Consider the following 6,655-nt stretch of genomic DNA (forward strand, 5'->3'; position numbering starts at 1 on the left):
AATTAGGGAAATTGAAATAAAGAATATCATAGTAAAGATTAAAATATAGGAAAGAGCGTTCAACTTGTCTTAAAATATCGACTAATTTTAGTTATAAATTCTGTTATTCGAATTGAATCGACTTTTACAAAACGATTCATCTATCTCATACCTACATAGGCTCCATACTTTTACAAAAAAAATAACAAAACGATTTCTGAATTTCATAAAAATAGATAGATCGGTGGAGCAGTGAAATTGCAAAATAAGTTGCATGACATCTCAATCCTCCGGAATGGCAACGCGTGTCATATAATGATGTGATCTTCGTAGTTTTAGTTCATGAACTATCTTTTGGCAATAGTGAATCCTGATCCTTTAATATAATACTCCCTTGAATACTTAATATAGGACGAAGAGCACATAGACGAAGATTACCACTGGTGAGCCGTCAGCTTGATTACCATTCCTAATAACATTCACTTTTAGTGTTTTGTGTAGGAAGGATTCTAAATTGTTTTCCTAAATTGTTAGTAGTACTTATTAGAGTTATTATGGAATATTGCATGCACACCGGGGCGTCAGGAATATGAGGATGAACTTAGGTTGCGAATACGCATTTATTTATAATAAAATTTTTCATAACGTACTATGTTTGTGAAAAATCCTATTATACGACAATAAGAATTTGTAACCGGTTAGTAACTGGATGAAAAGGACTGGAAATCGTGCCCAGTGACGTGCCTTGGTAGAGGCCTATGTCCAGCAGTGGACTGCAGTGGGCTGATGATGAATGAATGAAGAATTTGTGGTTTATAGTTAGATATTCATAAAAATGTTATGGCCATATTACTGGAACTGCTCTCTCTCTCTCACTCCGCAACACGGTAGACTCGGCAACTACACGATAAATCCATGGAATGCTAAGAAGTTCGTCTTGCACAAGATATCCTTACATAAAAAAAAAATTCTAACATAGGGCTTTAACGAAATTAGAATATAATATAGCTATTTGACCACTCGGACACCTCATTCCCTCCTCTCTCCTCCTCTAATTGTTGCCATTATGGCAACAAATTGACTGTAAAAAAATAATCCGCTGAGGACAGGATTCGAACCTGCGCGGGCATAGCCCATTGGATTTCAAGTCCAACTCCTTAACCACTCGGACACCTCAGCCATATTTGTTACAGCTGAATTTTATATTCACTTGGCAATAACGCTAACACCTAACTAAAATTTACGGCTCATAAAATAAATTTTTATTGACACAGATGGTATTAATGCTTTTATTATATGTCTTGGAATGGTAAACAGTGTGATTTGAAATGAACACCGTTGCCTATAAACAGACCAAGAACATCACAAATTAACCTCAACGCCCATGATACTTCTTCCTTCTATACCTGTGAAAGACGACTTCGGTGGTTCAGCAGTTTGGTAGACCGCTTTGCTTCAGGTAAATGTCATTCGATTTGTCGCACTATGTAAACATTTGTATTCGTAAGTGTTGTTTATACAGGTCTTTAAAAAAAATTACCTGAGTATTATCCGTTGTATGGTATTAACACAAGTTCTGCTTAGCTTAGGATTAAGTGGCGCTGTGTAAAACTTCTAGGGTTATTTTTATTTACTTTACTAAACACAATATAGCAATGACGTAATATAGTAAAAACGTAAGCAAGCATTACTAGAACATTAACAAACATTAATACAAATCCATGCAGTAGACTTTGTGCAAAATCTCCCGACTTTGAACAAATTCTCCTGCCATCGAAAGAGTGAAAAGTACAGAATGAGAGTTAGGAAATTATAATAATAAAGTCATTAAAGTAACAATATGCTTGTAACAATATTAGTTACATCTTAGTGTATAGTGGATAGATCGTAAAGTGTGTTAATATTAACAAATAAAAATTTGAAGTAGTTGCAAATGCTCGAAGATTTACTCAGTCCGTTTAAATCCCCTTTGGGTATCATCTAGCAACAACTAACGTAATTTTGTACACGATTGTAATGATAACAGGTCAACAGGAAGACTGTATTTAGCACTAGACTTCATGAGAATTGCTGAAGTTGTAACAGTCTCTACCAGAGGTAGACTGTAAATAGTTGTCCACCTGGATACCTCAGTCACACACATTTCAGCAGCCAAGCACTCCTCCGATTCATCCCATGTCCAATTCAAACGGAAATAAAAATTACGACGGTCTGAGCCGAGGTTCGAACCCCTAGTGGTGCTCAGAGTAAAGTCCGTCCGTCAGGCGGGAGTTGGCCTTCAGCCGCTCCATAAGTTCTTATGCGGATTTGGAGTGACATCAGCACTTGCGCCTTATCATCCCGTGAAGCTGTATAGGCCAGCTGCGGGCAATAGCATTAGAGTATTAGTACAAAAAAAAAGCCGCCAAGCAGTTTGCTTTAGGCTGTGTTTTGATTGTAGATTAGTAGGTAGTGAAATTACATATCCTGTGATATTTACTGGGATATACTGTCGAACTATAGTTATGTTTAAACTTTCGTGTTTAATATACATTATTTATATTATTAACCGTGACTCAGTCAGCTCGTGACCACGACTAGTGCAACCTAGTCGAAACGTCGATAGAGGTAAATACCTATATTTGCTATAAAATTACTCGCGTTAAGAGCCGGTTAATAATATAAATACTGTCGAACTTGGTTTAAACTTATACATAACTCCAAGCCAGATGTTATATCTAATTATTCTTTTTTATTAAGACGACTTTCTCTTTAAGTCATCTTCCCGTTTAAAATTGGGATTTTTTCTGCCGCTTCCCGTATTATTCGTGGGTTAATTCAGAGTGCCGATCAAAAGTGAGGTTTTTAGGCGCATACACCTGCTCCTGATTGGCAAGCGCAGGCTTATGTGGGTGCCGATTTTTAACAACTGCGATATGCCTTTGACCCCAACGTTTTTTTGACCAATATAAGCCTAGACATGTATTATATATACCTTTATTTGCCATAAAATTGTTCGTGTTGTGGCCTGATTGACTATATTAATAATGTGAACAGGTATTTTGCTTTACAATATTTATACAGATATATCTGCAACGGTAGATCAATTTTTTGTGTAGGAAAAATATTGCTAATTCTACACTTTTAACATGTTTATTTTATTAACAAACGAATTAAGCTGTTAGACATTAGATATTATCACCTGTCGATGGTCTGGTTTGTTAAGTTTGAAGTGATCTTAGCTATTTGATTCAAAAGAAAATACGTATAGTTCAGTAATTATTGGATATCCCAGATGTTCAAGAATAGACATTGTTTGTTCATCCACACGGGTATATAAACATCTCGGTAATAGTCTAGCGGTCGCGGGTTCAATTTCACATTTTTATCCATGAATAAATGAATAACTGTTAGTTGGGTGTGGTCTGGGTGTTTCTAATGCATATTATGTATGTATTTACAAAAAAAAAAAAGTAAGTATTATTTTCAGTAGTTTAGCATCTATAACACAAGCTCTGCTTAGCTCGGAACTAGATGGCGCTGTGTAAATTGTCCTGGGATGTCATAATTACCGCTGGTACCTGTAGTGCTGCTCTTGCACCTAAATAGTCGAATGCCAATTATACTTGTAGTTATGTTCTTGCACGTCGAAGGTAAACACTTATCAGGGAAGGTCGTCATATAAAGAAAAAATACGAGCGTCATAATATGTTCTCTGATATCCATGCTATTTATGTGTATTAGTGACGGTTACCTCATGTATAGATACAGATAGATGACGCAAATACTTAAACATATATCAGAACTGACGTTATTCATTCACACATAGTCGGCGGAGCATAGTTGAAACTTCATACCTAGTCATACATCATAATTATCTCATGAACTAAATAAGGACCTTACAAATGTAATCCTAAATGAGGTAATCAGGCATTGTCAACTGTGGATTTTGTGGTTTCTAGTCTATGATCATATCTAAAATTAATATAGGTACAGTAAATTGTAATATTATTTTTATTTATGCAGTTGCTATGGCAAACAATTTCATGGTACAGAAAACAAGTAGATCACCAACCTGATGGTAATATTCGAAGTAGAAGAAACAAAATGTCCCGACGCGTGTCACGTGGTGGCCCGGGCCACTCGGCTCCCTAAAATATGGTCAAGCGTAATAATGGTTGGCTCATCCGTCATACTCCTGAACAAGCTCTTGTAGGACCTGGTCTGCTCTAAGCACTACGACTGATTTAAACTGAAAATGTAAAGTTACAATAATTATTTAAAAGAGCGACGCACAAATTTTATACTCGTTCCTCTTGTGCTGAGACAGTTTTTCGAACGAACGGTAGATTGAAAAAATAAGTATCATTATTCAAAACAATTTAAATTGAAATTTATTTGAATAAAATTATTCTATTCTATTCTTGTACAATAACAGTCTTCAGTGATAAACGAGTCTAATATATCATAAGTACTAATATAATAAACACGTACTCTTTCACGCAAAAAACAGAATGGATTTTAATGAACTTTACTAAATAATAACATAGCCTATATATCAGAATAACATATACATATGCTATAAATATAACTCTGGTGAAACCGCGGGCACAGCTAATACTAATATAATAAACACGGAAGTTTGTGAGTATGGTTGTTTGTTACTTTTTCACGCAAAAACGAATGAATAAATTTTAATGAAGCTTTACAACAATATAACTTATTCATCAGAAAAACATATAGGCTATAATTTTAAAAGATATTATATAAACTGGATGAAATATAATGATAAAGGTCAAGTGTGATGCAGACAAAGTTGCGCGGGTCAGCTAGTTAATATTATAAACGCGGAAGTTTGTGAGTATGGAGGGATGGATGTTTGTTACTCTTTCATGCAAAAACTATTGCTTGTATTTTAATGAAACTTTACAATAATATAGCTTATATATACATCAGTATAACGCATAGCACAGCTAGTACTAAAATAAACATGTCCAAACAGATAATATATCCGTAAGGTAAGTACTCGGGTCATGCGGTGCGTTCGTGTGTTATAATTGGTGTTCTTTATCTTATCAGTGGCTCTATAACTCGCTCTTATCATTGTTTACCGCAGCTACTGACGTCGGCACTAGACCACTTAAATTGAACCGCTCCGTTACACCAACACAATAGGTTTATTTTTCTCCTTTTACATTTTTTTACGTTTATTTTTCTTTTCTCCTTCTTTCTGCAATTTTATTTCAAACACAGAATTCAATTTCTGGAAATGTATTGATTGAGAATAACAATAAGGGGCTAATGTACGCAATATTGTAATATACGGAATACTGTAATTTTATATTCTAAAAGTCGTTGTAGTCGTTATCCTGTTTGTTGCTGTATATTTTTTTCGGACAACTCTAATGCTGCTGCTGGCCTTTATAGTTTTACCACGACGCAGACGTTTTTATTTGATAATGTATCTGACTACCCCATTCGGGATAAGGGGCGTGAACTTCGTGCCGTATTAGGTATTATATTATTTTACATTAATTTGAAAAAAGGCGTGCAATAGAATTAATAGCTATGTAAATAATGATCCCGAAATATATATTACCATATATTTACAAGTAATAATGATTGAAAATATCAAACAATATCAGAGTATATATATATATTTACAAGTATATATTCTACATATACATTCACATAATTCGATTCGTTAAATACAATAGTCAGTTAAAATTTTATGATTATAATTAAAGATTATTATAAATATATAATTGATTTATTTCGTATATATACCATGATATGGCTACTACCATGTATGTGTTCATTAATATAGTAAAATGATGAATAAGAACAGAACTTGCGATTTTTTTGGAGTATCGAACCCACGATCATTCAAACGTGAGCTAATCCCCTAAGACATTGGCTAATTAAAATTGTCGGGTAAGCTGTCGTTAGTTTGTAATTGAAGTTGATCTAATGAGTTACAAAAACAGAGTATCTAAAGAAGTGACGAAATCACTAAGCATTTATTTTAAGCCGTAACCTACTATAGTAGCATCAACAACAGCTCTTATATAAGTCGCTAGGTTAGTGTTGTTCGCAGAAGGAACTGAAATCAGAAAGGCATCCTCCTTGAATAACCACACGAACTTGATCGCAGATCCATCGCTCTTTAGTTCGTTTCATAAAATGTTATAGAGATCTTGTTAAAAAAACAAGCGGGAAAAGACACTGATGGGCTTTAGAAAAGTTATCCTACCACTCAAGATAGAGTCAGGCAGTAAGTAATCTTTGTCACTAATTTTGTAGTGCTATGATATGTGTGAATGATAAATCGTTATAAAGTGTGAGTAGTGTTGTCTCTCACTTTTTAATTGTCAATATTCCCTGAAGCATTCCGCATATTTCCCTGAAGAGATCAACATAGATAAACGCAGCTGCTGTTTGGTTATACCACAGATAACATAATATTACATATACCGATAAAAATAGCGAAAATAGTTATTACGTATTACCCTATTTTTAAGTCCAATCATGGTTAAAAATTTGTTGATTTCTTCAATAACACTAGAAGACTTTTGGCTATGCATTTATGTTTTTGTTTTTATTTGTCAGTTTTGTTTGTATCGATTTTTATTTTTATTTGTTACTTTTAGTCCAAGGTCCAAATTTATAGTCGTATATATATATATATTTAAACTAC

General features: G+C 34.2%; 1 non-coding gene across 1 annotated transcript; it reads right to left on the reverse strand.

Annotated features, from left to right (window-relative positions):
- Window positions 1–1,076: 1,076 nt before the first annotated feature.
- Window positions 1,077–1,158, reverse strand: Trnas-uga (transfer RNA serine (anticodon UGA)). Its single transcript has one exon. It is a non-coding gene; the product is annotated as a tRNA-Ser (tRNA).
- Window positions 1,159–6,655: the final 5,497 nt, after the last annotated feature.

The sequence above is a fragment of the Achroia grisella genome, unplaced genomic scaffold, assembly GCF_030625045.1.
Source record: "Achroia grisella isolate CSIRO2021 unplaced genomic scaffold, CSIRO_AGI_Agris_v1 utg452, whole genome shotgun sequence".
NCBI classification, from domain to species: domain Eukaryota; kingdom Metazoa; phylum Arthropoda; class Insecta; order Lepidoptera; family Pyralidae; genus Achroia; species Achroia grisella.